This window comes from Catharus ustulatus, chromosome 5 (assembly GCF_009819885.2).
Source record: "Catharus ustulatus isolate bCatUst1 chromosome 5, bCatUst1.pri.v2, whole genome shotgun sequence".
Classification (NCBI taxonomy): Eukaryota; Metazoa; Chordata; class Aves; order Passeriformes; family Turdidae; genus Catharus; species Catharus ustulatus.
This window is the reverse complement of record NC_046225.1, coordinates 47,353,318-47,377,134: the sequence shown is the minus strand read 5'-3', so window position 1 is coordinate 47,377,134 and position 23,817 is coordinate 47,353,318. Positions and strand designations below refer to the sequence as shown.

Sequence of the window (23,817 nt, the reverse complement as noted above, 5' to 3'; positions counted from 1 at the left end):
GTATCATGTATTACAGTAATTTCACGACCATAAGGCACACCGGACTATAAGGCGCACTCACTGGGAGTCGGCAAATTTCGCAACTTTGCAGATCATATAAGGCGCACTGGACTATAAGGCGCACTTTTTTTTTTTTCAGCGAGGCTCTGCCCCTAGCTCCCCCTGCGCAGTTGCTGGCCGAGGCCCTGCCTCAACCCGCCAGCCATGGGTCCCTGGGCCTGCCTGTACCTGGCAGGAGCGGTACCTCGGGCCCCCAGGCCCACCTGTACCCTGCAGGGCCGGGGCATGCCCGATGTTGCTCCATGCCCCCTCCCTGGGGCCGGGCTGTGCCCTCCACCCCTCTGTGCAGCATCTCCGGGGCCGGGCTGTGCCCGCCGCCCCTCTGTGCAGCGCCCTGGGGCCAGGCTGTGGCCACCGCCCCTCCGTGCCGCCTCCATGGGGCCAAGCTATGCCTGCCGGGTCGCTGCCCCACCTCCACCTGGCAGCCATGGCCCTGCCAGCTCCCCCCACAGCTTGCAGCTCTCACTTCCAGGTAGGCAAATTTCCGAACTTTGTCCATCATATAAGACGCACCGGACTATAAGGCGCACTTCCGGGTTTGGGGGGAAATTTTAGTCAAAAGGGTGCGCCTTATAGTCGTGAAATTACTGTAGTTAATTAAATTTTAATGATGTAAACCAGCTCAGAACACCAATTCAGAAGTACAATAATTTCACGATTATAAGGCGCACCCTTTTGACTAAAATTTTGGCCCAAACCCGGAAGTGCACCTTATAGTCCGGTGCGCCTTATATGATGGACAAAGTTCGGAAATTTGCCAAACCGGAAGTGTGAGCTGCAATGTGGGGGCGGGATTGGGCAGCTGCAGCCAGCAGGAGCTGCGCAGGGAGGGAGGGAGCTGCTGCCGGCCCCAACAACTGCGCGGGGAGGGAGGGAGCCAGCAACAGCCCCGGCCTGGGCGTGGGGGTCAGAAGAAGCTGCCACTGGCCCCAGCCCGGGCGCGGGGGGAAGAAGAAGCTGATCCCGGCCCCAGCTCGGCACAAGTCGCGCAGGGAGGGAGGGAGGGAGGGAGCTGACCTCGACCTGGCACGAGCCGCGCAGAGAAGGAGGGAAGGAGCCACCACTGGCCCCGGCCCGGCACAAGCCACACGGGGAGGGAGGGAACCACTTGCCCTGAACCGCTGCGAGCCACGGCTACTCCAAGCTGCGCCTCGCCAGCCAGCACCGAGGGCGGGCAGAAGTGCTGAGGCCCATGGCACGGGGAGGGCGCCTGGGGCTGCTTTTAAAGGCTACACCAATCTGTGAAAAATGTTTGCAAATTGAGCACCTGCCAGTAATTCGTTACTTTGCTACGTGCAGCACAGCTCCTCGCTGCAAAAACAGTGCGCTTTATAGTCCGGTGCGCCTTATATGATGTACAAAGTTGCGAAATTTGCCGACTCCTGGAGGAGTGCCTTATAATCCAGTGTGCCTTATGGTCGTGAAATTACTGTACCTGAAAATACTTATGTCACTTTAGGTCTCTCAGCCATGTAGGGAACTGTGTATTCATGGTGGGTGCATCTTATACATATTACTTTCTAGGTCTTTCATTTGCCAGTTACAGGAATGAAGAGGTTGTTGTCTCTAACTGCTACTTACCGATTAATACTGTTTGTAATTAAGTCAGTAATTTCCACTGATGCTAATTGGTCTTAATTATTCAGGTTGATTTAGTAAGAAGGAGAAAACTCATGTCCTCCTCTTGATGTCTTCAGTGGTGACTTTTAAACATCCTAGTTTGTAAATAAGCTCTTTTAAATTGGAATTATTTTTTTAAAAGCTAGTGTTTCCACTTTATTCCACTTTATTCCACTTTATTGAAAACAGTATATGTCATCTTATTGAAAAATGCATATTCTGGCATTACAATTCAAACCATGACACTTCAATTAATAGTAATTCCTCCTATTCCTAATGGATATATCAATTACAAATAATTAGGATCTCATTAAACACAGGTGTTATAATAAAATTGATATTATTTTGGGTTACCAAAGCCTGTGCAGATTTCTAGTATTAAAACAGTACTAATATTCAGACTGCAGTATAACTGACAATTTGCCTTCTTGCTACTATTATTTTATATACATTTTAGTAAGCAACTAGAGCAAAACAAAAGTAATTTTTAAACAACTTTGGTTTTAAATGAAGTATTTCAATTAATGGAGTAGAAGACAAGCACTGATTTGTGGAAGATTTAAATCTGTGGACTACTGCACATGCCATGTACATAACAAGCCTTATGTGGGCAAGACAACAAGCCTCTGCTCCAAGAGGCTTCCATGCTGTTCTTGGCTTCTGGGAGATCAAAAGCACCCTTGGCTGTTGTGTGTAGTCCTCAGCTGGGGTGAGTTGCAGGGGGAGTGTGGCAGACATGAAATCATCATAAAACTCCATGTACTCAAGTTGTCTGTCTTATTGTCTGCAATTTGGGAGGGGGGAGAAATAGTTTTAGAGAAATAAAGGAGAAGCAATAATCGTTAGGAATGTTTTTTCATAAAACAGTGAAAGTCTAGCATCAGAAGCAGGGGAAACTAGAGGTAATAAAAGGACAGATGTTTTCAGTTTCTTAAAACCTAAATTTCTCAATTAGACATCATAATGTGTTTTTGAGAAATTCTTAGGATTAGTTAGTTTTGGGGTTTTTGTGTCTTATATTATGTCCCTAAAATTTAGATAATTAACCTAAAGATAAGTAAGCAATTCTAGTTGGAAAGCCCAATTTGTTCTTTTTTTGTTACCCTCAATCTGAGAAACAATCTGAGAAACATTGACATTCCTCTGTGATGTCAATTTTAAGAAAAAAGTTAAGATGGGAGATTCAGTCTTACAATTTAAAATATTTTATTCAGAAATGGATGTATATATGGCAGCCTGACCTAGACAAATGCTGTTATTCCTTAATGAAATCTGCAGATTTTGGGGGTGTTCAAATCATTCATTGGGCGAGAACTTTATACTTCTTTGTCTTTGCTAGCAGTGTAAGAAACCAGGAGTGTGTGGTTTTGGTAGCCTAGTCTTGCAACTTTATATAAAAAGATATTCCAGTTTCATTTCATCCTCTGACACTTCATAGGCCACACAAAGATCATAGTAGCTGCAGCAACATTAATTCCTGGACCTAAAGCCTTAGCGTTCACCCTGCAGTATAAATGGTGTGAAATGGAGAGAAAACCTTGCTACTGTGCAAGCAGTGATCAGCAATAGCTGAACGGTGTCAGTGGCTGCTGTGTTGCTGCAAGGCTTTAGCCACAGAGGCAAAAAACCAGCCCATCCATCTCCTGTCAGGCTGCAGGGTTATCTCTGCCACAACGCAGCAGCAGAGCTGGCACGGGGGGCTCCAGCAGGTTCCCTGCACAGTGGCAGTCCCTGCCCACATAGGGGCTGCAGGCATGGCTTGCCCAAGGTAACCAACCCCAGCATCCAGAGCCTTCCATAAGGCTCCCAAGACAGCACAGACATGGACATTCTTGGAAAGTGCAGCAAAGAGCCCAAAGATCATTAAGAGATCGGAGCATCTCACATGAGGACAGTCTGAGCAAGCTGGGGGTGTTGAGCCTTGAGAAGAGAGGCTCAAGAGGGGGGAGCATTTCCATGTGTAACTGTGGGTGGGAGTGGGAGTAAAACTTCTGAGACAATCTCCTCTTGGTTGTATCCAGGGGAGGTACAAGACAGTGAGCACCAACTGAAATACAGGGAATTCAACTGAAACATAAGATCTTTTTTCCCCATGAGGGTGATCAAACAGTGCAACAGGATACCTAGTGAAGTTGCGGAGTCTCCTCCCCAGAGGTATTCAAAACCCACTTGGGAACAGTCCTGGACAGCCTCCTCTAGGTGACCCTGTTTTGAGCAAGGGTTTGTAGGACTAGCGGCCTTCAAAAGGGCAACAGTCCTGAGGCTGTGGGAAACTTTCCTACAATTCCCCACAGTGTGATCAGTGCTTATCCAGCTGTGGTGACATTGACCCTAATTATCACTGACATTTTAAAAATTGCAAGTACAAAAATAATTGCCATTGTTTTGTCTTGATATTAGTTATATCTATGTTAGAGCTTGAGTGAGTTTTGGAATTTATCATGGTGGTTGCTTCTCCCACCTGTGTGCTGCAAGCTCAACATCATGCAAGCAGAGCTGCCCCACCGGTGTTGTCAGTGGTGTGTCCTTTACCATTTCAAGGTGATGACACAGGAATTAAATTAAATTAAACTTAGAATGGCATGATGGCAAGTGGAGGAAAGGGGAGGAAAATTAGATTATCAGTAGCTTCTCTGTTTAAATACTCCTGGGCAGGGATGGCTGTACTTTCCTGAATGCAAACACAGAAAGGAGTTTCAGCATGGTTGCTCAGCTGTGAGTCAGTCAAGGTCTGCAGGAGCAGATACTGCTCTTCAGAGAGATTTTCACTGAGTTTCTAGTCCAAAGGAGCATGCTGACATTTGAACTTGTTTTTATTTGAAAAGACATGTGTGGGTTGCTGGACTATAGATATGTCTGCAATTTATCTGTACCCACTTACTTTGCATAAATACATAAAGATGTGTAATGGAAGTGAAGGCGCTCCCAGCTTTTTGCTGGCTTTTACATGGTGTCTTTGTGCCACCTAGTGGACCTGGGTCTTTCCCAGCTACCATGGCAGGTCCTGGAAAGGTTCAGGTTTCTCCACAGAAATTCTAGATTTTTAGTATTTCTATAATTAGATACACTAAACTCAAAGTAAAATACTTGCTAATAAAGCTATGCATGCCTGAAGCTCATTCATCATTTTGCTGCTGAGATCTGTGATTGCATCGCTTTCCAGAAATTATCGGTTCTTGAGAAAAAAAACCCAAAACATTTTTACTTATTTCTTGCTCCAGGAAAGTGAAAAGCTTGTATTTTGCCAACAAAAGTCTGAGCAATTTGAGCAATCTGAAGGAACTGGCAAAAGCTGGATTCACCTCTTTCCTGGTGGCTACTTTTGAAGTTTTCAATCTCTATTACCCAATTTTACCTCTTAAAAACGTGTAAGTGCTGCAGAGAGCAATAAAGCCAAACACAGCAAAACCCCTGAATCTTTTGGAGGAGTGATACAAAATTCAGCTCTGGTAACCAAGGCGCTTTGTATCTGTATAATTTGGATATAAATTCATATGTATATATGCAATACCTAATGTTAAAGGTAGCAGTCAACGTACTTAACAACCACCTAAATAGACCTGGTGTCTGAGCTTAAACTTCTAAATTATCACTGCCCTGTAGACTGTGGCTTTAGTTGTAATGGTACTGAACAGGGAAGAGATTGCACCTGCCAGGGCTTGTGCTAGTCATCTCTAGAAGATGGCAGGTGAAAAAGTGATTTCTAGCAATTAGTGTTTATTTCAGAGTCACAGACTAGTTTTTTTCACAAATATCACTTTGACACAGGAATTCACTGAGCTCACTAAGGAGTGGGAGAATATCTGTTAATGCCCACCTAAACTTGTATTCCTCCTTTAAAACCTCTGGTATTGGGCACAGTTAGAGACAAAAAATACCTGGTAAGATAGCTCTTTGGTCCAGCCCAGCATGGGTCTTACAGATCCATTTCCTTTTTAGAGTATCAGAAGGACCACTTCTGACTGGGCCAAAAGATTAAGGAGCAGACAAAATCTAAATTTGCAAGGCCTTTTTCTCCAGGTACCATCTGAATCTGGCTGACAAAACACATCTTTATCAGTGTGGAGGATCATGAATGACTGATCAATTTTGGTTCCAAAAGTGGAAGAGTCTGGATAGAACTAAGTGCAGCATGTGCTTTTACCATGTTCTCCCTGGGAAACTCAGGAATCAGGTGTCCAGCACTGGTAAAATCTTCCAGTAGACAGCTGAATTGGAAGAGTGGGGCCCCAGAAGAGTAGATACAAGCATCGAATTTAAGGCTATGAGAAAGAAGAGAAGCTGATATCTGAGCTTCTGTATTGGGGCACAGTTGGTTTTGGTTTTGTTTCTTGCAGTTCCTCCTATTTTTTAGTAAATTATGGGGATAAGTATTTGCCTAGCTATAGCACGGGCTGGGTGCTGGGTTCAGACTTCAGAAGAGAACAAAAGGGAGTTCAGAGCACGCTGTGTCTGGAGCTGCGGACCTCTCCTCGGGCAGTGCAACGGCGCTGGGTCAGGTGAGTGCAGATAAACGCAGCTTTACCCCGTGCTTGCCAACGCCAGGGGCCCAGCGCCGCTCACCACGGGGCGCAGGCAGGGATGCAGGCAGGGATGCGGGCAGGGATGCGGGAAGGGATGCGGGAAGGGATGCAGGCAGGGATGCGGTAAGGGATGCGGGAAGTGGTGCGGGCAGGGATACAGGCAAGGATGCGAGCAGGGATGCGGGCAGGGATGCAGGCAGGGATGCGGGCAGGGATGCGGGCGCAGCGCTGCGGGGCGCCCGTGAGCGGCGGCGGCCGCGCTGCCGTGGGGCGGCATCCGACGGGCTGGGCTGGGCGGCACCGCGCCCGCAGCAGCCACCAGCGCTTCCTTCTGGCAGCAGGGAGAGGGAGCGCAGGTAGGACCCGGCGCCGCACCCCTTTCCCCCGCGCCAGGGCCGCTGCGGTGCCGGCAGCGGGAGGGAGCCTCGCCGCAGACCGGAGCTCCGCTGCCTCCCGCGGGGCTCCGCATCCCGGCCCCACCGCTCCGGGAGCACTCTCTGCGGGGCCGTGCGGGGCTGTCCCCGCCGCTTTGTGCTGCCCGGGCTGTGCCACATGTGCCCTGTGGCTCGGCGACTCCAGCGGCGAGCAGCCCAGGGGCCGGAGCTGCGCCGGGAGGACGGCCAGAAACACCCCCCGTAAGTAGCTCCCTGCTGCTGCTGGGCTGCCTTTGTTCGGTGGAAGGTGTAAGGAGGCGTGCGGGTGATTTTCAGAAGGTGTCACTTCACCGCTGCCGCGGAATTCAATGGCTGGGCTGGCTCTCTCCGATTCCTTCTTGGTTCCCCTTTGTTAGCGTTTTCCCGGGGAGTCCTGTATTGTTTCAGCTTCACTGAAAAAAAGCAGGATCTGTCAAAGAGATGACTTTGTTCCCTGCGATGCCTCTCTAGAGCAGCATCGCTTTGTTCAGGCTCCCGTGAGCCATTTGTCACGGAGTGCCGCCGTAAGGAGCGGGCTGCGCTCTCTCTGTCTCAGCCTTTCCCAGCTGCTGGAGCAGGTAAGCCAGGGGTAACAAACACCATTTCACATGGGAAATCCAGCTCCTCAGTCACGCCATCACCTCAGCTAGGAAACGTCTGTATCAGCGACAGAAATGTGTGTAACGCGCATCTTTTCTGTGTCACCGCCTGATTTTTAGTGAATGGCGGTTTGGGGGGTTTTAATTAATTTTGCTGGTATTGCCTCTGTCACAAATCTGGTTCTCTGTAGCTGTAGAATGTAAAATGCTATTATGCCTCTGCTCTGCCATTTGGGGTGTAAAAATGCCCAGTTAAAACACAGTTCAAGGAGTAAATAGAGACCTGGAAACCACAACTGTGCATCCTGAAAATTTAATATGCTTGACAATAATGGCACTGAAAATGATCTGCTGTTGGGGGGATGGGACCATGGAGAAAGGGAACAGTAATTTGCAACCACAGGCCTTATAATAGATATTCTGTCGATAATAGATACATAGATAATATAATTTGTTACCCTCCCAAGCACATTTTCTGTACATACCTTAAACGGCATTGTATGAAAAGAGCTCTTTTCTTAGACTCTGGGTTATTTAAGATAGCTGATAGCAGTAACTTGTTTTAGCAGATTAAAGATGATAAATTCGAGCCAGAACTAACTTTTATTTGGTATTTAGTAATGCATGCTCAGTAAATTCCCATCACTGAAATAAATCTAATTGCGCCTTGCACAGACAGCTAAGTTTTGTAACTACACCAAAACATTAATCAATGGGCGTAAATGTTATCACGAGTTTCTTTAAAAAAGCCATTGATGCTACAGTAGTTAGCAGTTCTTACTTACTTTGGCTGGTTTGAATCCAGGTCAGAAATCCATCAAACAGACAAATTAAACTCTTTCTTGGCTGCTTTGAGTTTATCAGATCCGAGGTTGTGTTTGCATTTGAATAGTTCATTGCAACAATTAGCTTGAATTGAACACTATGAAGTGTATGGAAATTTTATATGAAAGTGATTTGTGTATTTATTTGTGCTTCAGTTGGATAATTGCAAGAATTACATTGGAAATATTTATTGGTAAATGTAGTACATAGCAAAGAGGTTTCTGCTGGTTGGTATTAATCTATTTCTCTCCAAAAATGGGAAAATTTGTCTAGTGCACCCTGTTCTAGAATTAAGGGGCATTTTCAAATACCCATTTGGGTCACCCTGCATTTTAGAGAGAATCATTTCACACTTACAAGCAAATATTATTTTTTATTTATATACTACATAACAGAATTTTTTGAAGAGCACTGGTAGCAAACACAGTTGGTCTGAAGTATGAATGGCTTGCTGGGTCCTGTGCTAAGACATTGACTTTTTCTTTTCCTGTCCTTAGTTTGTTCCTTATTTTGGTCTGTTGTTTTGTGAAGTTATGCAGGTAGTAGCCCATGTGAAATGGAAAGACATTTGGTAAAATTTTTTTTCTTTTTTTTCTTTTTTTAACATACAGTTCCTTAAAACCTTAACAAAATTTATTGATTATTAAAATATTGTTTGGCAATAGTATTTAACTTTAAATATAGATATAAAAAGCAACCGTTTTGATTTCACACTTCTGATTACAGCAATAAAAATAACTTTTGCTGTTTCTTCTGCTTTGGCTCTTAGTCACTCTGAATAGCGTTTTGCCAGGTATCTCAGTCACTGAAAATGGATTTGTCTGTGACTAATGTAGTTTAGAGTTATTTCAAGATTTCTGTTATAGATGTGTCAGGTAAGCTCTTTTTAAATAAGAAATACATGGCATAATAAGTGTTGAATGAAATGTGATGATGAATTTATGAATATGAATATTTGGTTGTTGTTTTAGAATGAAATCCAACACAAACAGAATTCTTCATAAACAGTGTAAGGTTGAATGACTATGTTTTGACTTTTTGTCCTCACAAGCCAAGAGACAAGATTTTGTTTTCATATTCTGAATTATTCATATTTGAAAATTGCAGACTCTGATTGAGAGGGAGTGTTTTTCCCTTTCGATAAAATCAATGCAGTCTTTATTCCATAAAGGCCCAAATAAGAGAATCATGGCAAAAATGATCAAGCCTACTATTGGCTTGTTGGAAAAGTACAGTCAATTTCTTTGGAAGCAACAAACTCAGGGAAATATAGTTGCATAATAGCTGCCATCAACATGATGTAAATATTGAGATGCTCTAAATGTTGAGATGCTCTAAACATCTGCATGTTGTCATTGAGCCCATTATTTGAATTGATATAATAAATTGACAAGATATAATAAGGCTGTATAAAGTGCACTGTAAAATAGAATTAATTGGTGTTAAGTAGTATGATAGAAGGCAACCTAAAGTTATAGGGCTAACTTTGATTACTTTACTGCTTCTACTGAAGGGGCCAAATTTCTTTTCTTATCTGTTATTTAAATTAGCTAGTGATGGATAAAAATTGTGTTTGTTTCCGTGGAGACTCCATGAGTTTTGCCTTTAGGGAACAATCAGTTGAATTGTAGATCTTACACTTACTGTTTCCTATCATTTCTTGAAGGAGCTTTCACTCCTTTTGATTCTCTGCATCACACTACTTCTCTCTTTAAGAGCTAAAATACATTTTGTCAGAAGCATACAGCATTTACCCTTGCTTCACATTCAGCATTTTCACTTATATTGGTGAAACCTTACAAAGAAATAAAATTTACTTGTAACAAATACTTTTTAATTAATGCTGTTCAAGACTGGTGCATCACATGAGCCAAATCACAGTGATTTGGTAATTAAGTTTGGTGGGAAGAAAAATGTAGAGATCTTGCTGCATATTATCCTGGCTAAGTGGCTTACAGTGCTGTTTTGCCACACATTGAGAGAAACTGATTCAGATGCCACTACAAATGTGTAAAGTACATCAATACATTTTTAAATATAGTTCAGTTTCTTCTCTGTATATGTGTGCTGTGTACCAAATTACAGGAGTACAAGTTTAATGACTCTAACGAAGCCATTTAAGAAAATACTATCACATGCATATTATTTTAGTTCATTTACAGTAATTTCACTATTATAAGCCGCACCATTTTGACTAAAATTTTGGTCTGAACCCAAAGTGCGGCTTATAATCAGGTGCGGCTTATATATGGACAAAGAACAAAAAGTTGCTGTTTTAGTTTGGAGGACAAGTGTCTGCTGAGAAAGGCAGGAGCTTCTCTTTTAAATGGAGAATATAAACCTCCTCTCTCCAAATTATCATAATTTGGAAATCAAGGGGCTTTCAGGCAAAAATATGGGAATTAGGAATAAGAGTTCTTTCCTAGGGAAATCAAAATAGAAATACAGTACTCCAAAGAAACAAACTCCAAACCCTGACAAAGTCAGAGTACAACCTGACACCCTGTCAGGCATGGTGTTGGCAGCAGTCCCATTCCATGGTGGCTGCATCCTCCTGCAGTGACAGATGTGGCTCAGCTGGAGCAGTGCTCCTGTACAAGGTGCAGTTTCCCTCCAGAGGTCCAGTGGTGATGTGGAGAAATCCGGTTTTCCACTGGAGTCCAGTGGAGAAAGGGGCTCCCTTAGTGTCCCAAAGCCTCTGTTTTTATCTTGGTAAGAAATGTTGGGCTCTTTCCCCTGGCTGGAGCAACTTCCAATGGGATGCAGTAATTTTATCAGTCACACAGTGGGACTCAATGGGCCATGAGCAGAAAATGACTCGCTGGAGGAAGGATGGGTTGTGAAAAGATAAAGAACAATGCCCTGCCTGGTTTCAATGGATGGCCCATTAGCAGATTATCTGCCATTGAGATAAGAATCACTCTCCCCACCCTCAACAGATGGTGATAGAATAGATACCTTTTATCACACTCTGTATTGTAACGTGCGGCTTATAATCAGGTGTGGCTTATATATGGACAAAAAACCAAAAAGTTGCTGAAACCCAGAAGTGCGGCTTATACTCAGTGCGGCTTATAATCGTGAAATTACTGTAATTCACATCCCAACAGTGCTTTGAAACGGCTTATTGTTTTAATGCTAACACATGTGAAAGCTTTATTTTCTTCTCCATTATTGCCTTAAGAAAAGCAGTAAGAAAATTATCGAAATAAGTAAAAACTTTCCTCACATTGTAGTGTTTGGGAGTACAAAGTGCTGTGCATTTTGCTGGCATGCTTGACCATCTCTTTCATTACTCAGCACGTTTTGAACGTCAACTGTCAGACTTGGGCAGTTTCATGAAGCAGTTCAGTCTAGTGACTCGTGGTAAGGCTTCTGTAGGAGGATGCTGCACGTTAAAGATTATGTTTACTGTTAAGCTGAAATGTGGAGGGAGTGTGATGAAAAGAATTGAAGTGAAATGAACCGTACAAAATTCTGACTTTCATGTTGCTCTTCAAAGAAAGTTGATTTTCTTCAAAGTAACATGCTGTCTTTCTCTGTGGCTTTTAAGAAAGCGGCATTTGAAACTTCAGCACAGGAAAAAAAAAAAGGAAAAAGGTACAATTACAGTGATCTGTGGAACAGTTTGGACCAGATGAAAAAAATAGTGATGGAAAGCCCTGTGAATCTGTATGAGTTTTGGGTATCTGCTGGCACATGTGTGAGAGAGTTGGGTTGAGTGGATTCATCTGCCAACAAAACTGAACTGCCTTCCATGCTGTAGAACCTCTTTCCTGTTGCTTATAACTTTGGCAAATTTTAGCCATGTGGTCTGCAGCTCATCACACGTGTTTGTGACTCATGTTAATTTTTATTTTAATTAATTAGTTGAGAATTAGACGAGTTGTTTTGCCTTGCGAAAATATCCTAAGATAGTTCAGAAACACGGCACTGTTCTGTTTCTTAGCTAGGCTCCAGATCCTGCTAAAGCAGTGTCCTTTTGTCCAACCTTCATTTTTACTGTCTTCATGACAGTCTGCCCAAATTTTCTGTCCTAAGTCTACAAAATACTAGTCTACAAATAAAGTTAAAATAGAAAGTCTACAAAATATTGTTGTTTTCATACACTGCCAACACTGTAGTTTTCACATACCTGTGAGAATTTTAGCAAATAAAATGAGAGATTACATGTTTATTGAACACCCAGTGCTACAGAGTATTTTCAACAGCGACCTCAGGGTACTTGCTATATCCACAGTAGCAATTGAAGTGGGACTGTAACTATGCTGGAGACAGAATTAATATAAAGATTTTCAACAGGACAAAGACGTTGTAGTTATGAACTGTATAAGGAAGGGATTGGGCAGTAATTCTTTGGAAGAGCTGTGATTTATGGTAGATTACTCAAGTTGCTGCAGCAATAAAAACAAACATTGTATGGTGATACATAAGACAGGGCAACAGCCTGGAAGACAGAAGTCCTCCTCAATTGTAACACCGTGTCCAGGGAGGCTACACACTTCAACAAAAATGTGTATGAATTGGAGAGTATCCAGAGGAGTGGAATGAAAACAACTAAAAGTTTGAGAATATTTGGCTTATGAGTGAATGATCCCAGCTGACATAGGGAAGAGCAGGTTTGGAGAGCACAGGTAGAGATTTCACAAGGAACTGGGCTGGCAGGACAGTACATGAGCATGGGACATGATTAATGTGAAGGGGAGACAGATGACTGGGACTTGGGAAAGAGTAGGGTACAGAGTGAACAAGTAGGTGAGAAGTTGGGTTACTGGCAGAGACTCCAGTATACCAGAAGTCTTGTCAATTGAAAAGTGGGATTGACAAAGTAAGAAGACAACAAATAACCAAAGGAGATGAAATTAATGACTGAGAAAGTTATGTTGGAGACTATGGGACAGAAATAATTAAAAACTGGAAGAAAATTGCAGAGTCTTTCTTCTTAAGATTACATTGTCTTCTAAATCTTAGCTGGGAGGCCAAAATTCTATCCTAGCATTCGTGATTTTGGAGACCCATCATAAATGATTCCTTATCCTTTCGAATGGGAAATGACCACCTGTTACTCCAAAGAGCAGTTCTGGGAATAGGGAGACTATTCTGGACCATACTGGTCTTACGTGGGTGAGCAAAACAAAAGATGCAAAAGAAGGATTTTTCAATTTATTTTGGTTTACTTGGTTTTTTGTTTGTTTTTTTTTTTTTTGAGATTGACAAATTTGCAAGTGAAATAAAGGAAATGCTAGAACTTCACAGAGCTGTCTGAGTTGTAAGTTGCTGAAAAAAAAAAAGAAAAAAGCAAGCTGAATTTTTTGTCCTTTCCGCATCCTGTTCCAAGCTTGGTAGATATTTTGCAGTAGCCTACGCTGGCCCATCTGGGGGCTGGGATGATGAGCAGTGCCATACTGCTCTCAGCCCTGAAGCTTTGGCAGTCACTGCTTCATCTGCTGCTCATGTTTGGAGGAAGGACAGACACCCTCAGCTCATACATGTGGGTTTTGATGTTCTTCCCAAGCACCCTGTTCCAACATCCCCTGTTGACAGCACAAGGGTGGGCTGTACTAAAGAGCCCTGCTGTGTTTTTTCTGGCAAGTAGATTAATCTTTCAGCCACCCACACAGCCTGCTGAACACTGTCACGAGTTACTGGGATCTGGTAGCCTGATACCAACACCTGATATCTGACAAACCGTATGCTTTGGGTTATTGTGTTTCCTTGGATGGGAGGCCAGGAAAAAAAACAATGTAAGTAAGATTTGGAGCACTTCAGATGTGAAGTGAAGGCTCCATTCTTTACATCCCCTCACACACCTGCCTGCTGGAACACCCTTTCCAGCAGTTAAAGGATAGATTCCCAATGCCTTAAAGTTCCCCATTCCTGGCACACTTCAGGAGCCTTTCCAGACAGAGGTTACATCAGAGGCAGATGGGCTGTGAGCCAGAAGGGTCACTGAAGAAATTCTTCCTCAGCCCAGGTGTTTTTGTGGGACTACTCTACATTGTCAGAGTGAAAGAGAAGCTGAAGACCCGTTTGTAACTCTGACAAGGTGTTGAATCCTTCTGTATGCCAAGCAGAACTGTGACAGTGGCCTTAGCTGCTAGATTGCGTTTTATCTGCAGCGTGCTTATTTACAAATTGCAGCTTGTCTGGTTTGAGGAAACACCTTTGTAATGCCCTGGCCCACTCAGCAGGTTTTGTGGAAGGTAGTTTGATTCACTCATGGGAGAAAGCGCAAAATTCCCAGGGAATTTGACAACATATTTTTACTTGCAAATTTTAGAACTTGCGGGTAGAATAATGTACTTGGCAAATTTTAAAACAACATGCAGACAAAGTAAGGCACTTTACACACTTAGCAAATTTTAACTTGGTGAATTATGACTTATCCAGACACAACAAGGCACTTACTAAGGCATTGACTGGAATTTTTTAGTCTGGTTTCCAGTATATTTTTAGAAGAAATAAAAGAAGTATATAATCACTGCCCTAGGATCCAGTGGAGTGTGCCAACTCATCACAGGTGTTTCTGTCCTTTTTTCTGCTCTGACACACTAGACTTCCCCTAGGCCTGTGCTGTAGTGTTTCCTGGAGGTGGCTGGCATCATTTTGGGGCTCACCAGAGATCATGAGGTCAGGTTCTATTTGGGACCAGATCAGAGGCTGACTAAGGCTCAGTGGGGTCGGGGTGTGGAGCAGCACATGGTTCCACATACACAGAACTCACCCTGTCCCTCCAGCACTTCCCAGCTGTTTTGAGCCAGTCAGTCATTCCTCTGGTCTCCTACAACCTTCACTTCTACTGCAGTCAAAGGGGTTTTTTTGCTGAAAGGTTTGTTTACATATCTGGACTTCTGTAAAGACTTTGACATGATCCCTCACAACATGAACTAGACTGGGAAGAGATGGATTTGATGGGGGGAGTGCCAGATGAATAAGGAATGTGTTGGACTATTTCATCCACTGATGGACATCAGTGACCAGTGGTGACCCTCAGCGGTCCATACTGGAACCAGAGCTATTTATTGTCTTCATTAATGATAGAGACAATAGGATTGAATGCAGTCTCAGCAAGTTAGCAAACGACACCAAGCTTAGTGGTGTTGTTGACACGCCTGGAGGATACGATGCAATCCAAAGGCACCAGGACATTCCAAGGGGTCTGATGGGAATCTCATGCAATTTAACACACCCAAGTGCAAGGTGCTGCACCTGGGTCAGCAAAACCCCTGGGTATCAACACAGACTGTGGATGAACAGACCAAAAGCAGGGACTTAGGGGTGTATTGGTGGAGGAGAGGTTGGACATGGCCCAGCCATGTGCAGTCACAGCCCAGAAAGCCAAATGTGTCCTGGGCTGCGTCCAGAGCAGTTTGGGCAGCAGCAGGGGGAGGAGATTCTGCCCCTCTGCTCTGTTTTGGTGAGACCCCAGCGGGAACACTGGAGCTGGAGCATCCAGCTCTGGGGTCCCCAAGCACAGGAAGGACATGGACCTGTTAGAGGAGGGCCACCAAGATGAGTAAAGGGAGGGAGCACCTCAGGAAGGAAAGGCTGAGAGAATTGAGATTGTTCATCCTGGAGAAGAGGTGGCTTTGGGGAGAGCTAAGTGTGGCTTTCCACCACCTGAAGGAAGCCTACAAGAAAGATGGAGACGGACTTCTTACAAGAACATGTAGTAATAGGAAAAAGGGGAATAGCTTCAAACCGAGAGCATGTTTAAATTAGATATTAGAAAAACAATCTTTACTATGAGGATGGTGAGGCATTGGGACAGGTTGCCCAGAGAATCTGTGGATGCCCCTTCCCTGGAGGCGTTCGAGGTCAGTTTGGATGGGTCTCTGAGCAACCTGGTCTGGTGAAAGGCCTCTGCCCATGGCAGAGGGGCTGGAAATAAATTATCTGTAATGTCCTTTTCTACCCAAGCCATTCTATGAGTCTCTGATATATACATGAATATGCATATGAGGCTATATACCTTGAAGAAAGCTCCAGCTGTTGCTGGAGTGACTTTCCATCTCCATGGATTTTCTGTGGACCCCTGCATCCCTTGAACTAACCTGTTCACACGGTCCTAAATTCTATGTCCTTCACTTCATATGTGCCTCATTTAGCTAATTTTAATAGAATCCAATTAATAGAATCACTGAACATCATAACTGACTGCAGTTAACAGTTTTGTTTTGTGTCAATAACTACATAGCATTAAGTAGTCTCAAAAAAGCAATAGATATTTTAAATTGGACACTAAATATTAGTGACCATATTTTTGCTATAATCTCCTATGTGGCTTTACTTTTGTCCAGTGGGTCAAAAACATCCTCCTTGTCTCCAGTGTGCTCTGCAGTGTTAACCTTTCCCTTTGAGGTTTTTTTGGCCCCATGCCCAGTCTGTCTCACTGACCAATTTTGGACTTTGGGAATCATTGACACTCTAAGATTTACACTCTTGTGTTGCCACTCATTTGTGGCATGGGCACAACTGACCACAGGTGTCTAACCCCATTTCTCCCTGGGACCAGACTCAGTTTTGCCCAGGCACACAACTAAACTGCATATCAAATTTGTCATGTGCATTTGTTTATGCAAAACTTTATTGCCCATGGCAAGAAAAGCAGAACTCTCTAATGCATCACAGAGTCCCAGGTATCCAGCAGTAAACCCACCAAAGCCCAAGCAACAACTGTTATGTATTTTCAATCAGTTCTTTACAGATGGTGCTATGGACTGCTGTTGATTATGATTGTGACTATGGTGCAGTTTTAACAAATTTTCATTCATTACTTTTACCATGTGTAAACTACTAATGCAAGTTCCCTACACTAGTAGCACTGTTGCCTTTTCATGTTATGTAGCTGTTAGAAGGTGTTATTCTCAAGTTTGACCCTGCTTTAGTTGGAGAGCTTTAATAATTAGCATAATTTAATATTTGTTTCCTATAGAGAGGAAGATATGTTCCATAAATTCAAAGTATTTTTATACTGTAGGACTGTGACTAGATCTGCATGGCTAGAGTCTGCCTGTGGCGTTCTGATGATACAATACTGACTGCACCAGAAAGGTTTATTCGGAAATGAATCATTTGGTCTGCAGAGCAGAGCATGGCTGCAGTAAATCAAGCCTTTGTTTCTAAAAAAGAAGAAAAAATGTTGCCTAACTGCCCATTAAGTCAGCTTCAGTTATTCAGTTCTCTAACCTGTTCATTCTTATCTCATTAATAATAATAATAATAATAATAATAATAATAATAATAATAATAATAATAATTTATGTTTTGAGTGCAATATTGTGTATGCTTGTATGCCATTGGATACATTTGTGCAGTGTTTTGCTTTTTTTGGGCAGAGCATGCAAAAAAGATGTCTTATAGCTGCTGCCTATAATTCACTTTACTCTTCCTCTAACGAATTTGCTTTATTTGGGCCACAGAATCATAGAATTATTAAAGTTGGAAATGACCTTGAGTCCAACCTTTCACCGAACACCCAAGCTGACTGGCTTGTCAACTACATTGTGCCACTAAGTGTCACGTTCAGTTGTATGTTGAACACTTCCAGGGACAGTGACTCCACTTCCTCCCTGGGCAGCCCATTCTAATCCTTGATGACTGTTTGAGAGAAAAAATTCTTACCGATATCCAACCTTGCATGGCTTAAGGATGTGTCCTCTTGTCCTGTCAAAAGACTTCAAAACTCAGAATGAGTTAGCCAAATAATGAATATTCTTACTTTTGAAAGGCAGTTGATGCTCTAAATACCTAAACTGAGACATTTAGGATCTTTTCTTAAAACAAAATGTTAAAATAAGGGGTTTCTTTGAAAAATAACTAGGTAACTCTAAGTGAATATGAGGGAATCTCTTCATTTCACCTTTGCAGTGCTGTATGGTTTAGGATAAGATATTGAGTTTGCAATTTAAAGCTTTAGAGTTCTATAAATTCAGCATTTTCAGACAATGAAATTGCTTGATTCACAACGAAACAGAAGGAAAATGGGGATAATAGGGGAAACACTTTAGGAAATGCTTTGTCTTGGCTTTATTTTTTGTCATTTTGTGAATCATCTTAATTCCCTTCAATCCTCCCTTCCAAATGAACAATAACTCCCACTCCCTAAGAATACTGCTTTTTTGTTTTTCTTTCTTTTTATCTTAAAAAAAGATACAAGTGCAGACAGAATTCTGGCACTAAGAGTAGTTTTGTAAAAGTTGGTTCTACATCTGCAGTTCTAACTGTTAGAAGATACTGAATTATAGAATAATGCATTTATTAAAATGTAACACAGTAAAGATGAATGTATACATAAATTCACGAGTATGTTGTTGAATAGAATGTAACATGTAATAGAATTACAGTAATTTCACGACTGTAAGGCCCACTGGATTATAAGGCACACTTCTGGGTTTTGATCAACATTTTAGTCAAAAGGGTGTGCCTTATAGTCATGAAATTACTGTAATTTTTATTCCCAAACAACAGATTAGGGAAACCACTTAATGCGTCATAATTTTATAGACCAGCACTAGCCTGCTTAATCTCATTTCTACAGTCCTTGTGTAAATATCAGCCTTTCAGCACCTGCTTAAAGAGCAACCTCACTGCACTGCCAGTGCTGGGAGAAGGGATTTCAGCAGGGAGAAGTGCATGCCAGCATGGGAGCAGAAGCAGTGTATGCAAGGTTTCACTGCATGCTCACTGGAGAGGTGCCAGATTTGCTTGAGGAAAAAGGCAGGAGGAGTGTGTGTTTCTATTACACACCTCAAAAGTGAGGTCTGTGAGGAGGTGCTGGAGTCAGCTCGGCCCCTGGGGAACATGAGTTACTCTTCTATGTACATGTTCATTGTTGTGTCTTGAGCATTGGTGGTATCACATCTGAGAGATTTGATCCAGCAGGGAAGGTGGCTGGTGTCAAAATTTAAAGGAATAAACAGCAGTGCCATCACAAGCAAACCTACAAATGGTGGCAAGACAAGGCTGCTTGGGGGCTCGTGCTGGGCAGGGCTCTGGCTGTGTTTAATCAGACTGTTATCTGGTGACCTTCACATGTGCTACTTTGTGTGTGTTTGCCCTGGTTTCTGTGCTCCATGGCTGGAGCTCGTGCTGAATTCTGCCTCTGCTCCCCCTGCCTGCGGGGACCGGGCTGCCAGCTTTGCTCTGCTCACGATTAATTGCAATTACTCTTTGTTCTCCTGTCACTTACAAGCTTCAGCTCTCTCCTGTGATTTGAAGCTCGGAAGTTGTTGCTAACCTATCAGTCTGCAAACAGTGATGACATTTGGATACCTGTTTTATGCCCTTTCCTGAGTGCAACCGTAGTTTTTTTAAGGCCTCATTAGTTACATTTGTAGGACCTTGCATTCTTGGTCTCAATCAGCAGGAAAAAAGGCAGCTTGTTCTTTTTTTCTAAACTAAATTACAAAGTTGCAGAAAAAGCTCATTGTTATAATGAGTTATCAAATTTTAATAAGCAACTTATAAAATGTCAATAAGTAAGCCTTAAACTTGCAATAATTTATAATATGAAAAATAAATAAAAAATACTTAGTGGTGCTGCATGGTAAGTAATAAGCTACATTGATCAGAATCATGTAGTGGTTACCATGAGATGGGTAAGAAGGTAACTAATGTCAGACTTTTCCTAGAGAGGTAAGAAGACATTAATTTCTTCAAGAAACATCTAATTTTTTTTGACCTCTTGGTATATGGGGATGGGAAGAAGTCTGTTTCAGTAAAAAAGGAGAGGCATTAAAACCTCAGTAGCTGTTCCCAGGCTTTTCATTGGGTCATTTAAATCAGGAAAATACAGGCTGATTATGCCATGTGCTGGCACTCTGTAATCTTCTGGAACTGGTAACTGAAGAAAGTGAGTTCTTTTCCTCTTTTACTGTTCAAAGATTGCCCTCAAAAACATTCCAGAGATGTTTACCTTTGCTATTTCTGTTAAACACTACCAGAGATCCCCTGTGAAGCAGGAAGCAGATACAGATAGCTGCAAACAGCTGCAGGTGTGTGGTAGTCAGCTCTTGATGAAGGTTTTTAGAACAGGAGTGAAATGTCTCCAATACAGTGAAATACTTACGTGGTGAATCCATAGGTGATGAATCCATAGGTTTAAGCAACTGCATTTTGTGAGTTTTCAGATTTAGTAGAAAAATGAATATCTTATGGCTTTGAGCTTCAGGAAAGTGTAGTGTCTTACTCTTTGTTACTTTTGCATAAATCTTCTACCAGGGCTGTTACTGGTGTGAAGTACAACAGCTTCCATTTGTGGATCCTAGATGTGGGTGAAGGTGGCAGTAACTTTGTCCCTTCATTTTAATCCTTGTCAAGAGCCCATGAACTAGTTAGAGAGAGATTTTGTGCTTGGACAGAGGTCTGGCTCCTAGGTATTTTTTGTTGGGCTTTTTAACCGCTGCCAAGATCCGGAAGGCTGCTTGATCAGTGATATTAAAATAATGTCAGAAGCAAATAGATTAACTTGCAGCTGCTTAGTAGGTTTAAAAAATAGGCAAGACAACCTCACTTGCACAAGGTGATGTACAAGAAAGAGACTATAAATTTTGTGTCTGTTTGGTCCTTCATCATTCCCACAGATAAAGAAGTATGCTGGCTTTTCATTCAGTTGATAGCCATATAATTTGGTGTGTGTGGTCAGACTGGGGAGAAAGCAGCACGAAAGCACAGAGACTGGTCTTTAAACAGCAGTTTGCCACTTGAGGTAATTCTTGAGGTAAGCTCTTGGTCTGTGTTGCTGAATCTGGATTCCCCTGATAAATGGTCTATTTCTTTTACATGTGGGCAAAATGACTAAGTGAACAATAAATGACATGACAGCTTTCTTAAATGGCAACAATTCTGATAAAAATGTAAAGTACAGGACACCTTTCTGTCCTTGCACAGCCCCCCAGTCCTGGCATAGGCATCTGCTGGCCCAGTGGCCTGGTCCCTGCTGATGAGAAGGCAGTGAGGGAATGCCTCTGCTGGGATGGCCCCACAGGTCAGCAGCTTTTGTCCTCCCCACAAAACGCTCTGGTAAGTTTGTAAAAGATTAAAAGGAGAAGCAGCACTGTGCTGCACACAGATTTGCTTCCTTGTCAGCCAAACTTGTCTCCACCTGACTGACCATGGTACTTTTGTTCTTTTTCTGAGCTGCTGTTATTCTTGTAACTTGTGCCTACTTTATTCTTTTCCCTTTTTCTGATGAGGGAATGCCTAAGATCTTACCAGTATGCTATATGTATGGTCTCATTCTTTAAGTTTTCATACAGTTTGGTCTTATTTGACATGAACTTTTCTCAAAAAATAATTGGTATTATTGTTTTCCTTTTATCTCCTACAAGCTGCACTAATATTTTGCATCTCCCCTGGGATTCCAGTGTCATAATAGTCAACCTTTTTTAAAAAATTAATTTAGAATGAGACAAATAAATATCCCTCATTTGCCTTGCAAAATATTCTTAATTTTCTAAATATTTAAAGAACTAATGTTCGTCAACAGTCATTAATTCTGCCATCCAAACTTATTCATTAGTATTTTCTATTTACAATGTGTACATCTGTTCTGTGCCTGGGGAGATGGGTTGGTCTAAACCCAAATTATTTTCTAATGGAGGAAACCCTGGGACTGACAGTGAAACTCAGGTTTTTCCTAGTGTTTTAGCGTGTAAATAAACAGTGTGCCTCACAGCAGACTTCACAGTAAATAGCAAGGCCAATAGAAATACACATCTCTTTACAAAGGGGATATTTTTTCTTTGTTTTCTATGTAGCACATCTAGAGGAGGAATGCAAAACCGGTTCACGGTATGAAATGAAATATTTTCACTATGTAAGTTATTTGTTCTTTTGCTTCACGTGAAAACACTTTGAGAGAGGGTGTGATAAAGTAGTGCCTAAGGCAAATCTACCCCATTGATTTTCTCTCTATTGCTGCATTTTTGCTCAGATATTGCTTAATGCATGAATACCATACTTAATACACTGACTTTTTAATATTCAAACAGATTATAGTTGTAATTAATACATGCTACAATGATTTGACACTTCTAACTCCAGCACACTGTGATCATAGAATCATAGAATGGTTTGGGTTGAAAGGGACCTTGAGGATCATCCAGTTCCTGCCATCCAGGATCCATCCAATTCCCCACCATGGGCAGGGACACCTTCCACTAAACCAGGCTGCTCATAGTCCTGTCCAACCTGACCTTGATTATTACATCAGATAACTATTGTATCAGATATTATTATGTCATATGACTAGTATATCAGGTAGCAGATTGCTAGGGAAGAATATTTTGCTTTAGAAAAAAAAAATTCTCTATAAATTCTAATGTCTGCTAGAGAGACATTAGAATAGAGAAAATCTATGTGTAGAGTATATGTAGAAAATAACACAGAATATAGAGAATAATATTTTTTCTTTACAAATTCTAAAGTACGTTAAAGGACTACTAAATTCACATCTTAATATTTCTTACTATGATGTTATAGATCCATTCATAAAGCCATTTACAATGAGTTCTTTACAGATTGTTTTCATAGCTGAAGAACATAAAGAGCATTCTTAGGTCACATACAGTATTTAGGACACAGGCTTGGCTTTAGTAGTCTAAGACAATTGTCAAGATAAGGTATAATAGACCTGTCCAACAAAGGCACTAGTTAACATTGCTTTCTGCAAATACTTTCCTGATCACCTACATAATTCCTGTGTCTTGTAAAAGACATGGGTGTGTATATATATAAATACATATATTTTATAAATATATATACACATCTGTTTAGGTGCATCTGTCGCTCAAAGCTCTCTTTCTTTTTTAATACAAGAAAATCTTTTCTGACAAGGTTGATAAGCTACATTAAAAATCAAGTAGACTGTACCTAATCAGATTTTACCCCCTTTTTCTCAAAAGTAACAGATGGTTTTTTGCTCTGTGCATCTTCTTCCTACATCTGTGTCTGTTTTTAATTATGAACAGTTGAATATAGCCATAGTGTCATGCCAGTTATTGTCATAATGAAAAATAAGAAACAATATAGAAATATTTTCCCCCACAATATAAATTACGTTTTCACTGCTAGCAAAGGGAATATGATAATTAATTAGGGATGCTAATGATCAGAAGTGTTGGGTCCATTGAGAAACTGTGGGTGAACTGCCATTCACACTGTCCAATTAAAACACTTCTGATTGAAGACCTTTATTCTGCAGAGGAAGTACAGCAAACACAATGGACTGTACTGATCTATCAAAAACAGAGAACCTTTCTCTGCTTGTCTGATGCCTGGATAGGCATCTGAGGCAGTGTGAGGGATGCTTTGTGTCCTGCAGCCAGGCCCTCCAACTTCCTGGTCTCAATCTCTTCTCATCTGCTGGCCCTCTCTGAGTTATTGGAGTTGGCTTTGAGGTTTGTATGCAGGTTCATATTCATTGCAAAACGCCATTCCTTCCTCTTGCATGGAAAGCTTAACCCAACCATTTACTTTTAGGAGCACTTTAGGACTGCGTATGTCCTTTTTGCCCCAAGCCCTGTCTGGACTGAAAGCCATGGACAACTCATTGGCAGTGGGATCTGGTCATACTGTGTGCCTGATTACTGAAAGGCATGCTCCTCTCCTTGCTTACTTTTGGAAGGCAGTGCTCTGCTTACTCTCAGCTGGCAGATCTCCCACGGACAAGAGCCTGGGATTAAGGTACTGGAGTAAGGACGAGTAATTGTGGAGGTTGCTGACATCTGGAATTGAGAAAAGAGGTTTCCAATGCATTAGAAAACACAGAATATT

At 42.0% G+C, this 23,817-nt stretch overlaps 1 protein-coding gene across 3 annotated transcripts in view; it reads left to right on the top strand.

Annotated features, from left to right (window-relative positions):
• The first annotated feature begins 6,538 nt into the window (after nucleotides 1-6,538).
• Nucleotides 6,539-23,817, top strand: part of CRACD (capping protein inhibiting regulator of actin dynamics) — a 133,320-nt gene continuing 116,041 nt past the window's right edge. For all 3 annotated transcript variants that reach the window (XM_033059661.2, XM_033059660.2, XM_033059659.2), the window contains exon 1: nucleotides 6,539-6,838. The gene's annotated coding sequence lies outside the window, so the exon portion shown is untranslated. The remainder of the gene's footprint in view (nucleotides 6,839-23,817) is intronic.